Raw genomic sequence first — 13,042 nt, 5'->3', positions numbered from 1 at the left:
TCTATACACTAAAGGCAAAGCCACATCACATTCACATTATGGAAATTTTACTAGCAGTAGGATACTAGCTGCTCTTGTGCTGTTCTTTACACCAAACCCTTGATGGTTTTTAGACCAGTAATAAGAGGTGCCAATTGATTTCTGCATCCACCAGATTGCTAACAATCAATACCATAGTCTTCACATGTCCAAAGTGCTCTTAAAGAAGAAAGCACTCGTGACACTGGTCTGTCATGACCTAATTAGGACTCAGTAAGCAGCAGGTACAGCTTCACTGGAAACAGCCCACTACCTTCTCATCAAGAAAGCTCACCCATGCCACTGAACCATACTCAAGAGCACAGTTAACTCAAGGCAGCTAACCTTTGAGTCTGTATCTTTACAAATCCTTAGTTGAGCTTTCCCAAGAAACTAATGCAACAAAAGTTAAATCCTTGTAGGATGCCACCAGCCATAGACAAACATCTGTGGGCACTGGCAGAATTAGAGGGACTGTGACATGGTCTGTTATGGAAGGAGAATGAAGGGTGGTAAGGAAAAAGAACAGTGCAGGAGAGGGTTAATTTAGAATAAACTTTTGACAAAGAACAGAAGAAAAAAACAGTATGAAGTAAGCACAGGTTGGTTCTGCAGATGAGTAAAAGCTACTTTGGGTATTTCAAAAACCAGAACTGACTGGGTCAAAAGCCAGTTATATCTGCGCTATGAATAATGCCTCTAACATGGGCTTTACTATCGAATACTTCCTACAGTATTTACTCCCAGTTGGCAGAGGTGAAGAAATTTGACCTCTACTTTCAGAGGATAACAGACAGACCAGGAAACACATTTCTTTCTCACAACGTACAGGAGACTTTGCATATATTTGACTACAGAAATTAAGTAACAGCATGTAAGAAGATACCAAGTTACCAGCTATAAAAGGAACAAAAGAAAAAGGTAGCATTCATCAGTACCATGCAAGTAAGTCCTGACAGGAATTAAACAAAAAAACACACCAAAAAAAACACCTTTTAAATAAAAGCACCATTTAATCCAAAATGATTTGTTGCATTACTGTTCTTGATTTAAGAAAAAGAAGCTCAACTGACAGAGCTTTTTGAAGAATAAAGCTAATGGTTAGCAACAGGAGACAAACAATATATACAACTTCCCAGCAAAAGAGGAGATAGAAGAAAAAAAAGAGCATCAAGTCTGGAGCATTAATTCAATCCCATTCTGTTAATTCAACACAGTCTTATTACTGCTGCACCTTGCTGAGTTCCATACAAACAGTGAAATGCACTACAGGTGTTAAAAAGCAGAAAAAACATATTGATCTTGTAAAACAAAAAAGGGAGATCAAGTGGCTGTTATCAAACTAACTTTAAATTGGGGTGAGTTCTATAACTTCAGAAGCCCTCAATAATTGGCTAACTCTGGCAAGATACTCACTAAATTTCCCTAGCTTAGTTTTACATTATTCAACAATTTCTGGATTTTCTTCATTACAGTGAGTGGATCCAAAGCCTGTGAATTGCTTTTAAAGTAACTTATTAATATGAGTAACTGGAATCATGGAAAATAAAACTTCACCTTAAAGGCTCTTTAAAAAACAATACTCAATGAAATGTTTATTTTTATAACTCCTCACAGATTCAGTGTAGTGCAGATCAAAAGGTAAATATCAGCTCTGGAGGAACCATAGCTACTGACAACCGAAATGGTATTTATTGGTAATGCAGCTCATGGGCACTGCTACCCGCAAGCCCATTTTTCCCCACAATGACAATTCCATTTCCAAAAGACATCTTATTAAACACAATGAGGCCTGAGGCTACCAGCATTTCATCCAACTTCATTAGCAGCCAGCCTCTAAACCTCCCCCCTATCTTACATTGTATTTCCAACCACAAGCACAGGGAACTAGCAGACAGCTTCCTGACCTACTCTTTACCAACCTTTTCCCTAAAATTTTTCTTTTGCCAGATTATTTAGAACTGTTTCTCTAGCAAGAATTGGGAGGAAAAAAAAAAAAAGTGCAGGAGTCGGGAGATTACCAGCTAACAAGAAAGCCACGGTACAAGAGAACAGTACTGTCTTAACCATACCTGGCTAGCATGTTGTTTCTTTTACTTCAGAAAGTTTGACAATGCTATTGGAGCATACAGCACTAACCTCAAACTGGTATCAGGCAAATGTAATATTCTTAATGGAAAACAAATCGCTGAAATAACCGCACCATCCCATAGACAACTGGTATTATGAAGTCTGGATCTTAGCTACTCCCAGCTCTGCTACTCTGAGTCACTTAGTCTCTACCTGTTTTGGAAGAATGGAAGTGAAATCTGCCTTCTCTAAACTAAGTCTTGATAGGCTGATGACCAAGCACAACAAAGCAAGACACTACAGCAGAAACTTAGCAAGACAAGCAGTTATCCAGTCATGGCTTGGCTCTTCCTGCTCATTTCCAGGAAATTCTGAAGCATCAGAGCAGAAAAGCTCTGTGCAGGATGCTGCAGAAGTCTCACTATAAAGGCAAATCCATGTACACCGAAACAAAAATGTTAGCTTGACAGAGTCTTAAATACTTACATTTAATTAAGTGACCACCTGTTCTGCTTATGATTAAAAAGCTGTCAGACTGAGTCCTAACAGCTTTAAAACTGTCTTCTCAGAGACCAGTATCGCAAGGTGTGATACAGCTGAAGCCTGTACACTATTCTGCTATTACAATCAATTTCTGAGCATTCAAGAGACAGACTACATTGTCTAATTGATATAAAACCCTAAATGCCTTCTTAAATAAAAAGGGATATTAGGTTGGATCACTCTGAATCTAAAGCTGACTCATCACGTGACCACAGGGATGTTACTTGACCTCCCTGCACATTCAGTAATGCATCTGCAACGGTGTAATGGCAACACCTCAGTGAGTGAGCCACATCATTTTCGGTCCTGAATGAGTAATCAATGTGTGCCTGAACTCCAGAAAGTCAGTCATATCTGTGGAGAAATTGCTATACTGTACAGGCTCTATTCATGCTGACCAGACAGGTGAAGAGGAAACATTAACAAGTTGGAATGAGCAACCACAAACTTAAATTCTAACCCTTAGCAGTAACACTGAGTGACAAAGCATCAGTGTCTCCAGTCTAGCTCACAGAAATGAGTTATGTTATGAGAAAGCAACAGCAGAGGCTAATATTTACACTACATGCACATTTTCATTTAGTCTCTTGCATCCAGTTTTCTTTTTGCTCTGAATTGCACATTTGTAGACATTGCATTCTAGACCTGAAGTTGCAGCCTGAGAATTGCATTATGCATTAAAAACCTGGAACAAAGATGCAAAAGACAGACAACACAAATCACAATGAAAATCATACTAAGTTCCCTGCAATAATATTTGCTGCCACAGATTTCGGTGTTGTAACAGTTCAGCTGCGAGTGTCGGTTCTCTGCTTAGCTTCAATTCATATACTGGCAAACCAAGACAAAAGTGGTTTCCTTGTCACGTAAGCCCTCAGGTTATCTCAGAGCTGTAACTGCAGCAACACAAACCGTACCACACAACTTTATCCCAGAGCTCTTTCCCAGCACTGTCTGTTCCCCTCTCCCACTGGTGCTTCATTTTCAGTTCCCCATTGGTACCGGTAATGTTGAAGCCCACAAAGACTTCCAAGTTTTAGTACTTCTTTTCAAGAATACTTATCCTGAGGTGCAAGTTATATGCTTGCAAGTATGGTATTTAAATCTTTCACTCTGAGCTAGTAAATGTGTTATTAAATCTGCTGCTCAGTTTCTGTCAATGTTTACAGTTTTCTAAATCATTTAGTCAACTGCAGATAAAAACACAGAAGCTGAGATTGACCATAGACCCAATTCTGTCAAAAAGTACCATCAACACACTAACTTTGAAACGTTATAGAAAATTAAATACAGGTTGCTTGAAACGATTTACTCATTTGAAAATCTTTCAAAGCTTTAACATATCTCCTGGTGACATTTTGGTCGGAGGGCAAACAGTTGTGAATGCTTGGTCTGCAGCCACTTTCACCATGTGGTAGATGGAGACTCCCATCTCATTAACAGATGTTTAAGTGAGATGTTGATATACAGGTGGGTCACAGATGGCATATACATCCTTGGTGGAGCAGGGAGTAAAGGTGATAATATACAAGAGAAACTGAAGAAAGTGAACCAAATCAAGGCAAGGCAAAGCAGCCTGCATTTTAAAGGTAAATAAACAGCAAGTAGATGGGGTAGGTGTGTGTGTCAGGACAACCAAGGCAATTTTCTCTGATCAAGTTACACCAACTTATCTCCCCAATGTTTAGTGTTCAAAGCCCCTCATGACTCCCTATATTTACTCTTTGTTCATTCGATCTTATCTTACCTCATTAATCCCCACCTCCTCCACACTGTCAGCGGCCAGCTTCATTTGCCCATTTGTCAAATGCTTACAAACATCCTTCCAACCTCCCCTTTATCAGTTAGAGCGGTGCTTCGTTTGTGTGTTGTGACCACTCTGTATCGACCATTCTCAACTGCCTTGTGGTTGACTTAAGGTTCCTTTCTTTTTCCCCTCCCTTCACAGTCCCCTGTTTAATGTATCCACTCCGTTCCCAACTTGTTTGTGCACTTCAATTTCTACCAAGCAAGCAGCCTTCGTGCACGAGTGCAAGCATAGATGGCCAGGCTGCGCAGCAATACACATCACACACTTGCATGTGTAAGACCACAGTCCTTTCCTCTTCCTGAATATCTCAGGAATTTCTCATCGTACCTCTTCATGATGCCAACTAGCAATTAGGCTGAAGAGCAAACAGAAATAGTCCACACATAATTAAAAAATCAAGTGTTTAAAAATGAGTCACAACTGTTATCCTCATACTTGACCATAATACCAGCTGCCCAAACTCACGTACTACCTTCCATCACCCCCACTGTTCCTCCTAATCCCTCAGACAAAACACTAATGTTATTGGTATACCAGAACCACAGAAAGGAGTATTTTACCGGCTTTAAGTAGCAACATAACCACCCCCTTCGGAGCTTCTTTTGCCAGCACCAGACTGCTCTACATCACTAGATGTGAGAAATACTCAGAAAATGATGCTTATAAATGATTGCTGTTGAACAGCCGAGTCCTCTGTACTTCATCTCACTGCTTTTGTATCGTACATGTATAACAGGGGAGTGGGGAGTGTTTGAGTTTAGCAAACACGCGACAAGCAACTTGCTGTCCTCCTTAGAGCTTGTTACAAACCTATTTGCTCTCCAAAGGCGATATTTCCCTCCTCCAGGGCAACAGGGGAAGCTGCACTGTTGTAACTGCCTGACTTTCAGCTCTTATATCACAGAAACAGCAATTACAGGTGTTAACTAGGGCAGGAGAACCACAAGATGAAGACCTCAAAAGGGCACACTATATCCAGTTTTCCACCTCAAGGTCTTGAGCAACATAAGAGACTTTAAGAGAAACATTTTAATTTTGTTTGCTGTTTTAAGGGGAGAGCTATTACTGTTTGTTCTTAAAATTTTAGCTTGAAAACTGGAAATAGGCCAGCACTTGCCTATAAGTAAAACTATTATTTGGTCTTATACTTGGCAAGTACCAGACAAGATTTAAAACCAAATAAAAATTGGGGAAGGGGGGGATTAAGAGAAATTTTACATTTTTAAAGAGATGCTAAAGGGTTCCAAGATTTACTGCTCATTCATTTTTATAAGCTAGACTTACTTGCCCAAGAAAAAAAAAATGAAACAGGATTGACTTATACCATACCATCTCTACACATCAGATTTTTTTTTTTCAGCTTTTGAAGTGCTGTTGGGTACTTTGTGCTGGTTTAAAGTGCATAACTAGTTACAACCAATACCTTGTTCTACTAAGTGCTGTTATAGTTTCACAAAGGTACCTACAAACTTTAAGACAAGTTGCCTTGTTCCACTATTAACAAACTAAGACATAAATACAATCAGATGCTGCTTAACAAGGGTGGAAGCTCTCCCTACCAGCCACACAACCTAAACCTACAAAAATCCACAACGCAAGCCTTTCAAAACGTGGCCTCTTAGTAGTTGTCCAATAACCTCAGTGCAAAGAAAGTTACAATACAGGAATTGGGGAAATAGTTAAAACATTACAAGTCTGCTCAGGCTGCCTTTTTTCTTTTTAAAAAGAACAAGTAGCACAGTTCAATTTTATATTCTCCTTGGATGGCTGTGCTGCTCAAAGCCACATCTACAAGCCTTTAGGAGTTCAAGGGGAACTCAGGCTAGATAAGCAGCGAACAACTTGAACTTTTTTTCGACATCAAATACGTATTAGCACATCATCCAAGGTAAACGGGCAAAAAAACCTCGAGAAGCATAAACCCGGAGGAGTTACACGCCTCGTTTTTCAAAGGGGTTTTCTCCCAACAGCAAATACGATCCCACAGCACGTCGCAGGAGTGTTAGAAAACACCAAAAGGGTCCGAGGTTGCCCCCAGGAGCTGTAACAAGGCATTCCTCCGCCGATCGCGGGCGGGCGGGGGACACACAACGGCGGCTCCCGCCTGCCGAGCACCTTGTCTGGCCGTGGTAGAGGTCACTGCCGCCACGCCGAGCCGGGCAGCGCTCAGCCACCCACCAGCCACCCGACGCTCCCCTCAGCCACCGGGGGCGGGCGGGCAGGCAGGCCTGCCCACACACACACACCGGCCCTGGTGAGACCAGACCCCCACCGGGCCGGGCCCGCCCGCATCGGGGCAGCACCGGGCCGCCCGCTCCCAGCACGGCCAGTAGAAGGGGCGGTGAGGCCGGTACCCCTCCCTCCCGCGAACAGCGGCGGCTAACGGCAACAGTCCCGCCGCCCCCGCGGCTGCCCGGGCCGGCCCTACCGCAGCGGGCCAGCCTCAGCCCCACTCACCTGGGCAACGCAGGACCCCTCCTGGCCTCCCTCCCCCCCAAGGAGCAGGAGCTGGGGCACAGGCAACCGGAAGGAGCTTTGTCTCAGCCTCGCCACCGCCCCCCCGCCGCTGCTCCGCGCCCCCGCCGCCAGAAAGAATGTCACCGAAGGCCACGGGACTCCGCTGCGCGGCGTCACTTCCTCCCTCCGCCGCCGCCGGAGCAGCCGAGCGCCGCGCAGGACGGTTACCGCCCGCCAGCGCCCCCGCGCGGCGCAGAACCGCGCCCGCCAGGCCCCGACCCGACCCGCTGCTCTCCCCCCGCCTGAGGGAGCGGCAGGCTCGGGCTCGCACCCGCTCACTGACTGTCGCGCCTCCCCGCGGTGTGCCTTCCCTGACACACACAGGCAGAGCCCCCCCGGCCCCAGTGGGCGTCGCCTGAGGGGCCGCGGCCTGAGGCTGGGCCCCCGCCGAGGTGCCTGGGCCGAGGTGTGAGGGGCTGCGCCCGCGTGAGAGGCAGGCAGCCGTGGCGAGGGTTGGTCGCACTGCGGTCGCCCACCGCAGGGGAAAGCGGGGGCAGCCGATGGCCGGTGGGTTAGCCAGGAGGGGGGCCTGCTGCGGGCTGCCAGCACACCACTGGTGCGCTTCCCTGGCGACAAAGCCCAAGTGTGCAAAGCACGGTGGCTGGAGCTGACTCGCCAGAGGAAAAGAGCAGAGGAGGAAGAAGGAAAGGAGGAGAACGAAACGTCTTCCCCCAGCACAGAGGCTGGGCAATGAGGAGGGCCGAGCCAGGGGGGATGCAGGTGAAGGCGGCGGGAGCCCAGCAAACACCTCTCACCAGCCCTGTCAGCCAGCACTTGTTCTCCCTCCAACCGGATCCTGGTGATCCTGCCCCTGCGCTCCCTGAGATCAGAGACCTGGGGGCTGGGTGGGTGAAGCATGGTGTGCAATTAGGGAAACATTGTAATGAGTACATTAAACATCGTTCTGATGTTTCTTAATCAGAGTCTTTAGCTTTGCAGCCCTGGGGTATATATGCTGCACAACTGCACAATACATTGTAGGCGGTGCTCTGCAGTTTGAAAACATGTGGCAGCAATCATTTCAGCATAGTCCCTGAATCCCAATGGGGGCCTACAAACGCCTGGGAAATTCGCGTCAAACATGCAGCATGCAGCAGAGGCACTCCTGGAGGATCCCACTCCTCCACAGCCACTGCTTATGGCACAGAATCAGTTTTAGGGTTGATGGTATAGAATTGTGTGTATGCATCTACCCGCACCACCACCCAAATCAAGTACATGGACTTGAGAAACAAAGACATCACATACCACCTCAGAAGAATGTACCACATTGAGGAGAAATAAGGATAAGAGAGAGATTCAGGTAGAAGCAGAGATACGTATTCAGGAATTCACAATTCCCTTTTAGAACTACTTTGCAAGATGCTTCTCACCAAACAGGTAAAAAACTTCCTTTGCAAGAGCACCAGCCTCATCGGTGCATTCAATATCGACGGTGTCAGCATAAGAAGGAACAAGTAGGGTGTTAACAAAATCCGCACTCAGGAAAGGATAAAACCTCCTCTGCATGAGGCTGCTGTGGGCTCTAATCTGTAGGATGCTCTGATTTCCTACGCAGCTCTAGCCATGCCCTGCCACCAACTAAAATCAACCTCCACAACCTGGCTGGCTACTTCTGGGAAAAAAAATCTGGAATCTGTATTTACAGGGAAGGATCTGCTTTGGAGGCATGACTCCTGAAAGACACCCGGAGGACGGCACACTGTTGCACAGGCGTTAGGATGCAGCAGTGAGGCACAGGCAATGTAGTTTTGGATGGCGTACAGAAAAGCATGACACAGGCGAGGGCAGTGAGCATCTGCCTTGCATTTGCAAGAAGAGTGATAAATGGAAAGGAGCTCAAAGAACCACAACTGAAGGAATCGGCAGGCTGGAGGCATTATAAAAAAAAAAAAAAGAATTACGGACTATCATAGGTACCATGGAATTAGTAAACTAAGCAGGGAGACATTAGGGATCTGTAAATATTTGAATGAAGTAAGTGGCATGAAGGGAGAAGACTGGTGATACTTTAATGATTTTAATGAGGTGAAATGAAGGAAGGGCATGTTTAAGCTGAGAATCAGGGTGGAAAGCTTTTGAATGCAGAAGGACAGCCTGGAAAATTGTCTCCCTAAGGGAAGTGGTGAAAGCTTTATTGTCTAAGATTTTAAATGCCAGATTAGGAGAAATACCAGGCTATTTACTCTGAATTTTCAGGGAGATGGGATGAAAGATTAGGAAGGGAAGAGGAAAAGCAGGAGGTGGTGTTGGCTCCAGGAATTTAGGGTGTACAGCCCAGCACCTCTTCTAGTCTCCTCTGGCTTTGTTTTATTGTTCTTTGACCACCTCTACCAAGAGTGCAATGATTTCAGTATGTTACCTCCACGAGGAAGCGGTAAGAACTCCTCTACCATGAAGAAATGCAGTTGAGAAACGGGAGTCTCGGTGGAACATCTTTAGAAAGTGTAAGAAACTATGGAATAGGATATTGTTTATTAAGATTTATGTTAAGCATAATGTAAAGACTAGGCGCCAGATATCCAGGATGCCTCTTGTGAAAAATAAGATAACCGCCAGACAGAAACAAGACAGAAGACCCCATATAAAGATATATGAGTAAGGGGTTAACACCTCCACTACATCCAGGATGCTGCTTGTAGAAGAGAAGATAACCGCCAGACAGAAACAAGACAGACGACCCCATATAAAGATATATGAGTAAGGGGTTAACACCTCCACTACTTCATAAACACGAAAGTAAAGAGTATAAAAAAGGACTGTTTAAACTGCTCAGGGCGGCAGTTGGCGGAGCGCAGACTCCCCTGCCGTCCAGCGCTGTCTTTGCTCATATTCTACTTGCTATAATTAATAAAATTTTAATTGGATTATGATCAATTGTGGTCTCAATTTATAACAATTTCTGGTGCCGTGACTCGGATAAGGAACAGTGGGCTTTGGTCCTCCGGGGAGGTGCCCCGCGACATTTCGCGGCCCCGCGACCAACAGCTTACTCCAACCTTACCGACGAACCTAAACTCTAGAATAATGAGCAAAGGAGAAACCGGTAAAATCCCATAAAAATTCTGTGCACGGGAGTCCGGACGAAGACGCAGGACGCGTAAGTATATTGCGAATTTGTTCGCGGGTTTTGCCGTTCGGGCGGGATTGGGTTTCCTGGAATATAACGAGTGAGAGGTTCGATATACTGAACCAAGCGAGTGCGGACTCTTAAGTACTGCGTTTCCCATCTCCCGCGAGGGACGGCCAGGAACAAGGGGAGCGAGTGAGTGTATGTTTGTGGATATTCCAGAAGATGGGGGCGAAGGGCAGCAAGCCTTCGAATCCCATGGGAAGGGTACCCACTGTACCTAAGAATACCCCTCTTGCATATATCTTAGACAATTGGAGATATTTCCCTGGAACCCTAGGGAAAGATAAGCAGAAAATGATAGAATATTGTACTAAGATATGGGGAGGGAAGAAGATTTCTAAAAATGTCTTTTGGCCAGTCTATGGGTCAGAAGAGGATTGGGTAAGACAGCAATTAAACCTCTGGGTTAATAATAAAAAAAAAAAAACCTTAACCCGGAGGGGAGTCAATATGCGGAGGTGTGGCTAAAAAACCGGGAGCTAGACTTTACCCGCTGAATGAAATAAAAAAACTAAACAAAAGAAAAAGAAGGGAGAGTTAGACGAAACCCTTCTAACCCCCCCTCCTTACATTTCTCCTCCTGCTCCTGCAGAGGTCCCCAGAGCGCCCACTCCCCCACCAGAGTCGGAACAAGGGTCTCCCCCTCTTCCTAAACGCGTAACTAGAAGTCAAAAAGGGGCAGCTCAAATATACCCCCTAAGGGAAATGCCCATGGGGGGACCTCAACCTGTGACCGGATATATTTCTGTGCCTCTAAATTCGGCTGACCTACGAGATTTTAAAAGGACCGAGATGGGAAACTTAATTGAGGACCCACTCGGAGTGGCAGAAAGATTAGATCAATTTCTGGGACCAAACCTTTATACTTGGGATAAGATGCGATCTATCCTTTGTCAATTATTTACTACCGAGGAAACCCAGGGACCCCAAGCAGATATTAAATGGCCACTCCAAAGACCTAATTGGGATAATCAGGATCCGGTGCATAGAACTCATATGCAGGACCTGAGAACTATAGTGATTCAGGGGATTAGAGAAGCAGTACCCCGTGGCCAGAATATCAATAAAGCATGTAATGAAATGCAAAAAAAAAAAAAAAAAAAAAAAAAAAAGATGAGAGCCCCACTGAGTGGCTGGAACGACTGAGGAAAGCCCTTCAGCTGTACTCTGAGGTAAATCCAGACAACCTTTAGGGCAAGCGCTCCTCAAAACTCAGTTTGTGGCAAAATAATGGGAAAAACTTTAGCGGAACACTTCAGCAGGAGAGGACAGATAAGGGTAAAAGAAATAATTAAGCAAGAAAAGCAGATGGCCAGCAAGGGCATAAATTACCTTAGACTGATAAGAACACTGCAAATGAGCAAAAGGTGAAAAGTACACCATGAGGAAGACCTACAGCCTTCCTCCCATAGACCACGGCCCACATTCTAAAGACCCCGGCCCACAATTTTTGGAAGAATCTGCACAAGCGTGAAAGACTGATAAGCTAATTAGCATACGAAGAGAGGGTAGGCGGGTTCAGGTAATGAATATGTATAGGCGTTAATGGAATATTCATTGTTTTCAAGCTGCAGTGTTGCTTATTTTGGTTACCGGATTTATGGAATGTGGAATTTGACTTTGATAATTGTTACTGTGATTTTGGCTATATTTTTGAAAATAATAGTGAGCTCTTGGTGTTGCTGTAAAAAGATACCTGTGTGTTGCATTTTGTAAATAAAAATTCTGTAAGTGATAAGTGTGTTCTGTGAGTGTAAGCTGGAAAAATGGGAAGAAAACAGAGTGGTGGGATTTTAAAGAAAAGCCCGTTAGGATGTGTTTTGAGTCACTGGAGGGATATTGGAGGATCCGCTGGTGGAAATGTGAATAGGAAAACATTGATAAAATATTGTAAAATGGTGGCCGCTTTATAAGTTGGAATGTGGAGAAAAGTGGCCTTTTAATTAATAATTACAAGGTTATTAATAATTGTTATACTCATTTATGCTGGAAATGTGAGAACATTTCTGTATTCAGTATATTACAAATGTTGGTATGTGGTTATTGTCTTGAACATCCGAGGGGTGAATGTGAACCTCTGTATGTTTTAAAGTGTATATGGTGTAAAGAATTATTATATGTATGGTGGCGACAAGAAATTGAATGCCCTGACTGTAAGGTTTGGACGCCTTGGGATAAGAGAGAGAGCTGTAAGTGAAATTAGAGTCTCTGTGGCTGGGATAGCGATTGAGATAATAGTAAGAAAGGTCACTGGAAGAAAATGGGGGGGGCAGCTGGGGAAGCGTGAATAAGAGAACTTTGGCTAAGTACTGCAATCAGTGGTGGCCCCTGTCTAAGTTAGGGGACAGAGAAAATGGCCCTTAAACGGCACACTGAATTATAATGTTTTGCTAAAATTAATGTTATTTTTAAGGCGAGAGGAAAAATGGGATGAAGTAATGTATGCTGGTATGTTTTTCACTCTGAGGAATCACCCAGAGTGGCAAAAGAGTGTGGTATTAACCTAGCTCCACAAGATCCCTTAATATTAGCAATGCAAAAGGATCAGAGGGGAGGTTGTGGTTCCTTCTATGGAGCAACCAGAATGAAACACGTTGTAAGATAAAAAACTTGTGCTAATGTATGTAAGATCTGAAGCCGGGGGGGGGGGTGGAGAGTAAAAAAACAAAACCCTGTGAAAGTGTTAAAGTATTGGGGTGAGTTTGTACAAACCCCCGTACCCCCTCGACGGTGCGGCTGAGTCACGCTGGACGCATGGCAGGGTGTTTGCTATTTGCCTGCGAAGGCTGATATGTAATAACACAGACTTAAAGCAACAAGCAACAAGTAGCAGATTTGCATTCAGGGTAAGAAAGAGTTAAAATAGAAGTGCTGCTGCAGAGGCAGGCTTGTGTAACCTGCAGAGCAGGAACAGCATCTCCTGCCCCGAATCCTCCTGATGGTGGGGAGGA

The 13,042-nt window shown here is 44.7% G+C and overlaps 1 protein-coding gene across 4 annotated transcripts in view; it reads right to left on the bottom strand.

Moving 5' to 3' along the window:
• Nucleotides 1–7,082, bottom strand: part of LOC121080502 (uncharacterized protein C18orf25) — a 57,785-nt gene extending 50,703 nt beyond the window's left edge. For 2 of the 4 annotated variants that reach the window (XM_040578550.1, XM_040578549.1), the window contains exon 1: nt 6,899–7,077. The gene's annotated coding sequence lies outside the window, so the exon portion shown is untranslated. Of the gene's footprint in view, nt 1–6,898 lie in introns of all 4 variants that reach the window. The other 2 variants (XM_040578551.1, XM_040578548.1) reach the window with 2 other exon arrangements.
• Between the last annotated feature and the right edge of the window lie 5,960 nt (nt 7,083–13,042).

Source organism: Falco naumanni, chromosome W (genome assembly GCF_017639655.2).
Source record: "Falco naumanni isolate bFalNau1 chromosome W, bFalNau1.pat, whole genome shotgun sequence".
Taxonomy (NCBI): domain Eukaryota; kingdom Metazoa; phylum Chordata; class Aves; order Falconiformes; family Falconidae; genus Falco; species Falco naumanni.
Note: the sequence above shows the minus strand (reverse complement) of the source record. Positions and strands in the feature narration are given on the sequence as shown.